The sequence below is a fragment of the Anabrus simplex genome, chromosome 1 (genome assembly GCF_040414725.1).
Source record: "Anabrus simplex isolate iqAnaSimp1 chromosome 1, ASM4041472v1, whole genome shotgun sequence".
NCBI lineage: Eukaryota > Metazoa > Arthropoda > Insecta > Orthoptera > Tettigoniidae > Anabrus > Anabrus simplex.
In genome coordinates, this window is record NC_090265.1 from 939808498 (window position 1) to 939821899 (window position 13402).

The following is a 13402-nucleotide window of genomic DNA, read 5'->3' on the forward strand; positions in this document are numbered from 1 at the left end:
AATCATAGCTTCTGTACTCCTAACATAAACCGGCTGCATTATTGAAACTGTTCGTAAAATTGGTATTATCGTTCTTCGTTTGTGAGGAAGTTAATCTTCTTATAAAAAAGGAACCACTTTGGTACTACGCCCCGTGAAAGTTACTGACTACATTCCAGGTCGTAGATATTTCGATTACGGGAGACTCAAGGCCAAATCCACTGCACCCAAAAACAAGGCTGTATCTTCCCCATCCCATGTCTCTCTTAACTCGGTCAGTGCCGGGAATCGAATGCAGGATGCCTTAAGTCAAATTCTAAAATAAGGAGACCTAAAAGTAACCAGCCGGCCGCGCGGTGTAGGGGTAGCGTGCCTGCCTCTTACCAGAGGCCCCGGGTTCGATTCCCAACCAGGTCAGGGATTTTTACCTGGATCTGAAGGCTGTTTCGAGGTACACTCAGCCCACGTGTTTATAATTGAGGAGCTATCTGACGGTGAGATGGCGGCCCCAGTCTAGAAAGTCAAGAATAACAGCGGAGATGATTCGTCGTGCTGACCATACGACACCTCGTAATCTGCTAGCCTCCGAGCTAAACAGCGGTCGCTTGGTAGGCGATGTCCCTTCGGGACTGTTACGCCATGGAGTTCCGTTTCGAAAAGTGAACAGAGAAGGAAGCGACACCCCTGCAAGGCTCTTTAGCTTCCAGCTAGTTCTTCTGTCCGGCCTCGTGCATTTAGGACAGTTGGAAAACGTACGCCTTAATAAATGCTCCTCATGAAACCTCTGTAAAAGTACTAACTGCATCTATTTATAACAATAATAAAAAACGCCTCCACTTCATGTGGCTCAGTTGGTTGAGTCGCTGTCCTTCTGAGTCCGAGTTCGCAGGTTCAAATCCCGGCTTGGGTCGGTGGCCCTTAAAACGGTGATGAAATGGCAACAGCTCCGTGTCGTTGGTTTCTGGCACGTTAATAAAAATTATACATACGAATATTAGCGTCACAAAACTGTAACTTTATACTACGGTACTATATTCCGCATACCAGGCTTGCGAGGGAAAGTAATTAACAATTTGCTTTACGTCGCACAGACACAGCTAGGGCTTATGGCGACGGTGGGATAGGAAAGGCCTAGGAGTGGGAATGAAGCGGCCGTGGCCTTAATAATTAAGGGACATCCCCAGTATTTGCTTGGTGTGAAAATGGGAAACCACGGGAAACCATTTTCGGGGCTGCCGACAGTGGGGTTCGAATCCACCATCTCCCGGATGCAAGCTGACAGCTGCGTGGCGCCAACCGCGAGGGAAACTAATAGAACAAGGTAAACCCTACCTAGCATATGTTGTGACGTGTATTTTTCTTTACCAATTAACAAGATATCAATACCCACACGCTTTACATTCTATATTTATTTATTTATTTATTTATTTATTTATTTATTTATTTAATTATTTATTTATTTATTTATTTATTTATTTATTTATTTATTTATTAGTGCCTTCTGTACAGTGGCGAAGTTAGGGCCCCAGGCTCCCTCGTACACTTAACCACATACTAATCAAAATCTTAATACAATACTGAGATACTTAAAATAGTTAAAACTACATAAATTAATAGAATTGAAAATAGATTTAAATAAATTACTAACTAAATTAATATTTAAAATAATTAAAAATAAAAACTCTTAAAATTACTAATCCTTAGGCACGCATACATTCATACTTCAACCATTCAGTCAGCTGTCCTCAGCAGGTAGTCTCGGCAAGTGACCATAAATCGTGATTTTTTAAAAGCATAGTTTCTATGACCTGAGCTGGCAGGTATTCCATAATATGGCGACAGTCACCAAAAATTATCTATTAATTTTATTTGTGTGGTGCTGTGGTATAGAAAGAATGGATCTAGAACGTGTATTTAAGTTGTGAAATGATGATAAAAAGGTGAATCTAAAAGAAATATACAGTTGCTGACTTCCATCTACCACTCTAAACACCATCGTTAAAGTGTGTAGCTGCCGACGTTTATCAGACATCAGCCATGAGACAGCCTGATAGTATAGGGTGATATGAACATCGTATCCGATATTGTAAATAAATCGCAGGCAGGAATCCAGTGCTCGTTGAACTCTGTTTCTTCTCTCGTAATGTCAATTGAAACAACGTCACAATAATCAAGAATAGAGGAATGAGTGTCTGTATTAGTTTGGCCTCTAGCTCAAATGGAAATACATCCCTCTGCCGTTTTTTAAGAAATCCAAAAATCTTTTACGTATTTCTTTCGCGTGATCAGACCCATCAACTGTTTCATTCATCATTACGCCGAGATTTTTACCCGTTTTACTGTAGGGAATAATGTAGGATGGGCGGAATTGCGACATTGTTTTTCTGCCAGATTGCTTTACGTCGCACTGACACAGATAGGTCTTATGGCGACTATGGGACAGGAAAGGGCTGGGAGTGGGAAGGAAGCTGCCGTGGCTTTAATTAAGGTACAGCCCCAGCATTTGCCTGGTGTGAAAATGGGAAACCACGGAAAACCATTTACGGGGCTGCCGACAGTGGTGTTTGAACCTACTATCTCCCGAATACTGGCCGCACTTAAGCGACTGCAGCTATCGATCTCGGTGCGAAATTGTTTGAGCAGCTCAGTAATTTTCGTGATCCAATTATGATTTCCTGAGATTTTGTGCAGTTTAGTATAAGAGCATTTCGTTGTGCATGTACACTGAGTCGTCGGAGGTCATTGTTAATATCTTGTCTTGCAGTGTCGATATATTTGAAGATCGGCGGCATAGATGTGGTGTGTGTTATTTCCTGTCACAGATGGTATTTCACTGATACAAATACAGAAAATTAGGGGCCCTGGAATACTGCCCTGTGGGGCAACACTAAGTTTCATTTTCCATTTAGAGGCCTTGTCGTTTACTGTTACACGCTGTTGACGGTTGCTCGAATAAGAACTAAAATCCTTAAGCACAGCCAGGTCGAAATTTAGCAGTTCCATTTGCTTTATCATAGTCGGAATTACTATAGTGTAAAAGGCGCTACTGAAGTCAAAAAGGATAAGTATAGTGAGCAGTCGTTTGTCCATAGCGTTTCTAATGTCTTCAGTAACCTTCAAAAGTGCTGTCGCTGTACTGTGACCCTTCTTAAATCCTGATGCAGACGGTCTAAAAGAGCACTTTATTTAGGTATTCCAGAACTTGCTAGTATACTAGACGTTCAAAGGCTTTAGAAAGCGCAGGGTGTATGGACATAGGACGATAGTCAGAGGGTGATTGTGGGTGTAAACTGTTAGGTACCGGTATAATATCGGCTGTTTTCCAGACAGGAGGGAAAGTTCCGTTTAGTAAACAGTAATTCAGTATGTGCGTCAGTATAGGCAGGAGAGCACCCATCATGTTGTGTATAAAAGTAATAGGAATACCATCTATACCTTTAGTCTTTGATTTAATCGAGTACAAAGCCTGTTTAACCTGCTTTTGTGTGACACTGTGAAATGTGAATGGTGGATTGGCTGGAGGGGAGGGCAGTGAGTCGGTGCTGTTAATTGGGGTAGGTTGAATATTTATTCTACTAAAGTAATCGTTCAGTTCGTTAAGTGGAATGTCAGAAGTTGTCTGTCTCTGTTGATGTTTTCCTATTCCCAGAACTCTAAGTTGGTCCCATGCGCGATTAGAATTTAAGTTGTTAGCTAAATTCCGGAAATATATACATTTTTTATTTCTGATTAACTGCTTTGTGCAATTTATTAAGATGCGGTAAGATTCGAAGTCTGTGTCATCTAGGGTTTGTTCATAATGTCGAAATAACGAGTCACGGTGGGCCATCATTCTCTTGGCTTCACCATCTAACCATGGACAAGAAGGGCGAGAAACCTGTATTCGAAATGTGTGTGTGTGTGTGTGTGTGTGTGTGTGTGTGTGTGTGTGTGTGTGTGTTTGTTTGCCGCATTATTTGTATAAAATGTCACTTCTTTATTGCTTATCACATGACTATCATTATAACAACATTACCGTATTTATTCTAAACCAGAATATTGCACTTTTACTCAAATTGTTGATTCGTGCATTCATTTCACTTGTACTCGGAATATATGAAATGCATCAGTTATGTTGGGATGGAAGTAACAGAGGTAGCCCAGTCCAGACACCCCAGGAGTTTTAACAAATGTACTTTTATTAAAGAATGTATATATAATGTATATTAATATTAGCTTCCGGTGTCCGACTCATTGGCTGATTGATCAGTGTTGAGGCCTTCGGTTCAGAGGGTCTTCGGTTCGATTCCCGGATGGGTCGGAAATTTTAATCGCGTCTGATTAATTCTTCTGGCTCTGGGACTGGGTGTTTGTCCCAACACTTTTCTCTTCATATTAAGACAACATCCTACACTACCAACCACCAAAGAAAGACACAACGGTGATTACATCCCTCCATATAGGGTTGACGTCGGAAAGGACATCCGGCCGTAAAACAGGGCCAAATACACATGTGCGACACAGTTCGCACCCGCGACCCTACATATGTGGGAAAGGCGGGGGAAGAAGAGGAAGATTACTATTAGCTTCCAGAATCCACCACTCTTACTTGGATCCATGGACACTCATTTCCTGTTTAGGTATTCTATACTACCTAAATTCTGGAAGTTTGGACACCTATCAAAGTAAAATTCTGGATGAATGACCCCCCCCCCCCCCTCCAACTGAAATCCTGGCTACGCTACAGCCCCATATCCCATAATCAAACAATGTATTGACTCAGATTTTGGTCAAAAGGTAAACAGTAGATCCCAATGACATGGTATTTAATCAAATAAGTAATATATTTTGTTCCCCAGGGTTTTGCCCTATAAAGGGCAAAAGGTACTAGATTATGGGGAAAGAAGTACTAAATCATTGTTTTACAATGGGGTAGGATTATTCATGAAGGCAGTATAGAAAACAAGGTAAACTTATGAAAAACCACATTTATCACCGGTTTTGGTATCAAAGGGCCCCATACACGCGCAGACATAGTCGGAGTAAGTCTGCGCAAACCAGTCTCTTCAGACATGTGTCTGTGTGTATGGCCGATAAGCCTGCCGACAAATGGTCTGCAGGCAAGTCTCTGACATTCTGGCGCTGTTTGAATTCAGCCGGAGACTTTGCGACGAAAGCGCTATCACAGAGTTGCGGCAGAAAATGTAAATGTGGTAACCTACAAATATGAAAACTGATTTTTTGCGCGCGTCTTCTTCTTGCAGAGCGCTAAATTGTGTCCAAATAACAACTCATCTTTTATACCGACTATCTAATTAATTTCAATCCTTATACATTTTCCAACCATCCGAAGCTCATAATCTTAAACAGAAAACAGCTGAGCGTGACGCATTCAACTTCCTCGGTAAATAGTCATTTAGTCTGAGCGTGTGTGGGCAACTGCATACTTCCGACTTACCTCCCGGAGGCAAGTCTGTGCAGGTAAGTATTCCAGAAGTCTGCGCGTGTATGGGGCCATTTACACTTCTAGTTCCAAGCTGATTACGAGTTGACAGTCATTTTTTATGTGTAGAATATGAACACTATGAATATTCCCACGCATGTCAGTCCAACACAAACACACACACTGCACGCAACCCTTTTGTCTTCATCCACTACCCAAAAATTGGCTGTCCTTACAATATATTCACATGCATGTCATATTTTGCTCTTCTCTTAATCCTTGTAAAACATTGCCGAGGCAATAAACTGTTTTGAAATGAGAAAATTATAGGAGACGAGTGTTTTAGTGTATCCTTTGTTAGGAGGAGCCCATTCAACGTACAGGATTGGAGTTTTTCTCCGGTTAGTCGTATTGAGAGTAACAGCAGAAAAAAACGTTATGTTGAAGCAGAAGAACCTGGTAAACAGAGCACTGCCTTCATAAAATTCGTCAAATTTGGAAAAATGTAGTTGCCTACAGAATTTTTCAATACAAAAACACAGTTCCAAAATTTCATAAATTCTTAGTTTTCTTTCAGCGATTCTGAGGACTGGTTTGTTAAAAAGGAAGCCATACTTTCCAGGGTCGACTTAATTAAATGTCTGTCCGTCTGTTAGGTCATCAGCCCAGAGGCTGGTTGGATCCTCAAATAGCACCACCACGGGCTGTGCAGTTATAGGGAAACCGTAAAAACCAATGGCAGAGCCCAAATGAGGCATACTAGGCAAGATGAGGAGTGAGGTATATTGCCATTGCTTTCCTCACTGGACCAGAAGGTGCTCTTGCAGCACGACTGATCCTATGAGCAACACCTTTCATAACACTCGAAACTAGATGTGCTCCAAATGTCATTACTCAACACCACCCATACCCCAAGGAGCTTCCATATAGTCACAGCCATGGATGAGACTGGGACTTCGGTGGAAGATACACTTTGCTCTGGCCTGTGCCAAGAGACGGATACAAAAATACTGTATCCATCAATAAATGGCAAGAGGCGGTAACTTAAAAGCTATCCAGTCTGTCGAACACATAAGTTAAATATAAATATGTTTTTACATGTACCTACGTTATAGTGCAGTATTTATATTGAGCTTGCATGTTCGAGAGAATGAAAAGATTTTAAGTTTCTGTGGACTTGGCTAACCACTATTTCCTACAGTACCGTAACTTCATAAACACTTTCTGTAATTACATTAGAGAAATATATAGGCCTAGCTAATGGAATTATACTGATGAAACTGCCATCCCTTTTTTAGTTTCTAGGTTCGACATGGACAGATTTCTTAAATAGGATCATGAAAAACCACCCTCTTAAAAACATGTTCACAGAATTTAACATGAAAAGATTGGCACTTGGCTCTGAAACATCGTATTAATTTCTTTCTTGTTATTCTTCTGGTGTAGAAGAGCTTCTACTCCACCAACGTAAAAGGTACTAGATTTTCATAAAAAGAACTAACATACTGAACATGTCCATTAAGTACTAGAACTAGTACTAAAGTACTAAAGATGGCAACCCTGGATCGACATCTTTGATTCCAAGGTACACCTGATATACCAGGTGGCTCTCGAACGCCGTACTCTCTACTTATAAATGCCCCGCATGCACAAATGTTGAATGGGATATCTACCAACTGATTTTCACAGGGGAACTATTGCCAGCGGGCAGGTAACGTCAGAATATGAAGAGATAAGGACTGCACTGTCGCTCGCAGCATGTTACTCAGCGCCACCGGTCTAATGCACCCCTTGCATTAGTAAACATTGTTTTCGACCGCATAGTTCTAGGCTGGTGTATGGTACAACCGCACTATATTTGCTGTCTGCACATCGGCAATGGCTAGTGTGATCATCAGGGACGAATACACAGATATTATTTTAATCTGGACAATCTGGTCGGAATGCAACAGAAGCTCAAAACAGACGTATGGCTTCTACACACGTACTTCACCGAACAGTATTAGTTTTTGTTTCATACAAGCCATTCTTTACACCTGTATAAATTAATAAGTTATTAGATTTCCTTTTGTGCATCTTTGGCGTGTCTACAAACAGTAGCGGCTAAGGGCGGGGGGTGATGAGGGACAGTCCCCCCCAACTTTGTAGAGTAAACATTATATTTTTATTCCACTTTAGCCAGCTGGAACTAGGAATTATTTTTAAAAAGCTGTTTGTACAAACCTTGTTAATTTATCAGCTAATTCCTTCGTTAATTTTAATTATTAACATAAGTATTGACAGAAATACGCACAATATGCTGTTCGTCGCGCCTAACCTATTTGTACAGCACTACGGCAAGTAGTGGAGACTTTGCATGTACTGTGAGGAAGGGCAGTAGGGGTACATATTTTTTTTTGCCGAGGTCGTGGCCACTGAGTTATAATTCACCCACTTGCCGCGCGCATTCATCAGTCTGGCAGTCTTTTTAGTGTTTGTTAGTTTCTTAGTGAGTATTCAAATACTAAATGACTTTTAATTACGTAATTATCCCGTAATTCTATTTAATTATACCGGGCGAAGTGGCCGTGGGGTTACGGGCGCGCAGCTCTGAGCTTGCACTCGGGAGATAGTGGTTTCGAATCCCACTGTTAGCAGCCCTGAAAATGGTTTTCCGTGGTTTCCCATTTTCACACCAGGCAAGTGCTGGGGCTGTACCTTATTTAAGGCCACGGCCGCTTCCTTTCCACACGTAGCTATTTCCTGTCTCATCTTCGCCATAAAGCCTATCTATGTCGGTGCGACATAAAGCCAATTGTACAAAATATTCAGTTGTAATAGTATTTCAACGGGAGATAATACCAACGTTCTTTTCACTGGGCTAAATTATTTCTTTGTGTTATGTTATTTATTAAGCTGCCCCGTAGTATGTTTGTGAGACCTGGTGAAAATTTTATTATACAGCATTGAATCAAAATCTCAAAAAAACTATTATTAAGAATAATCCACGGAGCAGATTAATTATATTTATGTATTAATCACATTTATAAAATAATATAATACAAACGAAAAAATTGAGTCCGGTGAAAGTAAAATTGGTATACTCTCGCGCTGAAATTACAATTAAATATATCTTGTTTTACAATTGACTTTACGTCGCACCGACACAGATAGAACTTATGGGAAGGAAGCGGCCGTGGTCTTAATTAAGGTACAGCCGCAGCATTTGCCTGGTATGAGAATGGGAAACCAGGGCTGCCGACAGTGGCATTCGAACCACTATCTCCCGAGCGCAAGCTCACACCTGCGCGTCCTTAACCCCACGGCCAGCTCGCCCAGTACAATTACACAGGTGTACGAAATGATTATGCAATTAAAATCATTTAGTATTTGAATGCACACTTTACCGGGCGAGTTGGCCGTGCGGTTAGGAGCGCGCAGCTGTGAGCTCGCATCCGAAAGATAGTGGGTTTGAACCACACGGTCGGCAGCCCTGAAGGTGGTTTTCCGTGTTACCCATTTTCACACCAGGCAAAGGCTGGGGCTGTACCTTAATTAAAGCCACGGCTGCTTTCTTCCCATTCCTAGGCCTTTCCTGTCCCATCGTCGCCATAAGACTTATCTGTGTCGGTGCGACATAAAGCAACTTGCAAAAAAGAGACTGACGAATGCGCGCGGCAAGCGGGTGAATTATAACTCAGTGGCCACGACCTCAGAAAAAATATTTGTACCCCTACTACCCTTCCTCACAGCACATGCAAAGTCTCCACTATTTGCCGTAGCGCTATACAAATCGGTTAGCCGCGACATACGGCGTTTCGTGCGTATTTCCGTCAATAATTATGTTAAATAAGAAAATAAAGGAAAGATTTACCATATAAGACAACAAGGCTTGTACAAATAGCTTTTTTTAAATAATTCCTCGCTCCAGAGGAATAAAATGTAATGTTTACTCTACAAAGTAGTGGTGGGAGCGACTGTCTCTCCTAACCCCACCCGCTACCCACCGCTACTGTTTGTAGACACGCCAAAATTTATACACGTGTAGACATTCAGCTCGATAAAAGAGTTGATTGTATGGAACAAAACTAATACTGTTCGGCAAAATATGTGTGTAGAAGGCGTACGTCTGTTTGGAGCTTCTGTTGCATTCCAACCATGTTGTCCAGTTTAAAATAATGTCTGTGTATTCACCGCTGCTGATCACACTAGCCATTGCCGATATGCAGACAGCAAATATAGTGTGGCTGTATAATGCACCAGTCTAGAACTGTGCGGTCGAAAACGATGTTTACTAATGCAAGGGGTGCATTAGACCGGTGGCCCTGAATAACATGCTGCGAGCGACACTCCGTTTCTTATCTCTTCATATTCTGACGTAACGTACCCGCTGGTCGTAGTTCCCCTGTGAAAATCAGTTGGTAGACATCCCATTCAACATTTGTGCATGCGGGGCATTTAAAAGTAGTAAGTACGGCGTTCGGGAGCAACCTGGTATATACACAACGGCAAAAAAAAAAACCTGACCGGGAAATTAATATTTAATTTTAAAAATTCTCGAAACGCGAAACTATGGATAGCCGGCGACCGTAGAAACAATACTTGGAATCCTACCACCTTCAGACGCAGAGTGCTTATCCTATTTCTTCTGGTAATTTATCGGAATCCACTTACAGCGCTACGCCCTGTTGCAATGTCTGTTTTTACTTCATTTCCGCTTTTTCACTAACAAATGGGTATTCAGAACAGTATTTAGGTTAGAGCATTATGGGCCCCCTACCAGGGCGACAAATTTATGAGGCGGCAAAAATTAAAAGATCTAATAGTTTGAAAACGAGTTTTTAGAATACGCGCATTTTCGTAGGATTCAAAAGCGAAAGCACATTACATGAATAACCAGGGAGTAAAGAATACAGGGGGATACCTCGGAGCTCTTAGAGTGAAGCCCAATGACTGTGGTCTACATAGGGGCGTGGTCGTAAATAGGCCTGAGAACGCATTCTGTGTTTTGATAGTCAAATATATTACAGCTCACTGAAGTGAATACGGTGAACGCAAATTGTAATTGCGGGAATTTTCAGATGCAAACACCGTACGACTAATATTTAGTTGATGTTGTTCCGATAGCTCATACAATGTCGTGTTGTACATACGGTTGCACGAATCGTAAATCCAAAAATATTCCTGGAATAGCATTTCACAGGTAAGAATCTAATTATGGCTTGTAATAAGTAGTACAGTATATTATATTACCTCCATTGTTATTGTCCTAGTATTTCGGAATCTCAGAAGCACCGTCCAATTTTCATAAGAATTTTTAGGTTAGAATCGTCAATTTTTCCCGAAGTTTCCTGTTCATGAAGAAAGGAGAGCAGAGTGGATTTAGGCCATTAGAAGGGAAAATTGGATACCTTCTCCTTACACCAGAATATATTCAGCACACTTCAAACCGGAATTGTTTGATCGGTCCATGAAGAAAGTTGTTTTGAAGGAGAATGCAGTACCTACTAGTTTTTAAGCATTCCTATCTTACCTACAGAATTAGAGCACCCTAGGGAGTTATTCATTTTCACGCCCTTCATGGCCCTTGTCTTCATTTTTCGAAGTGTCGGATCCCTTCCATTTTTCCTCCTGATTAATGTTAATAGAGGATGGTTGCCCAGGTGTACTTCCTCTTAAAACAATAATCACTACCACCACCTCCAAAATATGTATCTCCAAGGGTGAGGACGGTAGAATAATACCCACGGTGTACCTTGCATGTCGTTTAAGTCCCTGTGGAGTTGAGAATAGTAGAACAACACCCACAGCATTAATGCTTTCCGTAAGGGGCGACTGAATGGGGCCCCAGGAGCTCTCAATTTGGGAGCATGGGTTGGCAACTACGGGGCCCTTAGCTGAGCCCTGGCATTGCTTCCACTTGTGCCAGGTTAACTTTAATTATCATGCCCGACCTCCGATGATCAACTCTTGTTCTTTTCCGACCCCGAGGCTATAAAACGTTTCTAGGGCTAGGAAGTCTTTATTTTTCTCGCCCGTCATGGCCCTTGTATTTCTATGGCTCATATCTTCATTTCTCTCTGACTAGTGTTAATAGAGGATGGTTGCCTAGTTATACTCCTTCTTAAAAGAATAATCACCACCACGTTCGTAAAAGGCGATTAAGGGGGCCTAAGGGGTTCTTACCTTCGGATTGTGGGTTTGCATCCAAGGGGCCCTTAGCTGAATCCTGCATTGTCTCCACTTATGTCAGAGGATGATTTACTTGATGGTTGTACTACCTATTAAAACAATAATCACCACCACCCCTTCAAAATACGAGGTAAGCAGTGTTGCTAAGCCCAGTTTGGTGATTTATTGCGCATTCCCGTAAAGCATTCATATTGCGGTATGCTCTTATTAATAGCCTACTCCTTATCTCTTCTGATATCTGGTGTAGATATGCATCTACTGTTTTTAATATACTCGGTTTATGGTACCGATATTCAACTAGCGAGAGAGTAGATTTAAAGCTGCGGGTCATGAGAAACGCTTCCTTAGAGCTTAGTAAAAAAGGCATTAATAGGTCTGTTTGCCAGAAAATTTTGTTACATTTCATCGCCGTGTTACTTTGAAAACGATTAAACTTAATTAAGCGATTCGAAATTTCCCTACTCCCCGGAAAATGTCTAGTTTGTATATATCCCCAACGTAAGATTTGCCATGTTTTGCTAACCATGGAGGTCGTGGCCGTTGGCTTCAAGCGATAGCCACAGAGAGTAATGTAGCGGGCAGCTCCCTGTATTCTTTACTCCCTGTGAATAAGGAAATCATCGTTGCGTTTATGTGAAATTGTGAAAGCTGTCGGTAACCTATATATACAAAAATCCTTATTTTGTCTGTCATTCACAGCTACATCAAGAAAACTAGACCATTTCGACAGCTTAAAATGAAATGGTAACAGTTCTAGATTGTTATGTCTTCTTTACAGGAAAAATATAATGAACCTCTCACGACCACGACTTTTGAACATCTTTGAAAAAAAAGGTACGTTTCTATCAGCGAGGTTATTGTTGCAGATTCGCCATAATGACGTAGTTAGACGGCTATCTCTATCGGCCTGCGGCAATGCCTACGAGATATACCGTTGCCTACGAGATATTCAAGGCCGGGAAATATAGCACACTAGACTCGGCCTCGAGATACTTCCGACTACCGCCACTAGAGTTCTCATTACTGAGCTGTCTCGCCCACACATTGCAACACGTTCGAATATGAAAAACTATAAAAATTCATTAAAACTAGTAATTTCAGAAGGCAGCATACAGATATGAGATAAAATATAGACCAAGAGCAATTGTTTGACTTATTTTCTACAAAGTATTTCTTACACTATGCTTAAAAGATATTAGTAATTCACGAAAGAAGCAAGAAATCTGATAGCGAATTTGTCACTTCTTACCGATTCCTTTAATTGTGCCTCAGAGTATCCGATAAACGGATCGAGATTGCGGTCATAAAAAACTTTGGGTTTAATCGCCCTTTCACCGATTATCAGCGATCCAAACTTTTCCTCCGCACATCTGATGTTTTGACATTCGTATTGAAGCCGCTGATTGCTGAGCGATGTTATGCCCGTTTCGCCATTAGAAAATTCTGTGTAATTTTTAGCGTCTTCTGATACGGTAGAGATAGGCAGTGCGAGGATCACAGAAATCTGTAACTGGTAAGTGTTTCCCTATGCCAGAGGACGCAAATATTTAGCGTCGTTTCACCATATTTCTCTTTTTCCTTCCCGTAAAATTAAATTTGTGACCGCCTCTGTGGTGTAGTGGTTAGTGTGATTAGCTGTCATCCCCGGAGTTCGGGGTTCGATTCTCGGCACTGCCACGAAATTTGAGAAGTGGTACGAGGGCTGGAACGGGGTCCACTCAGCTTCGGGAGGTCAACTGAGTAGAGGTGGGTTCGATTTCCACCTCAGCCCTCCTCGAGTGGTTTTTCCACTTCTCCTCCAGGCAAATGCCGGGATGGTACCTAACTTAA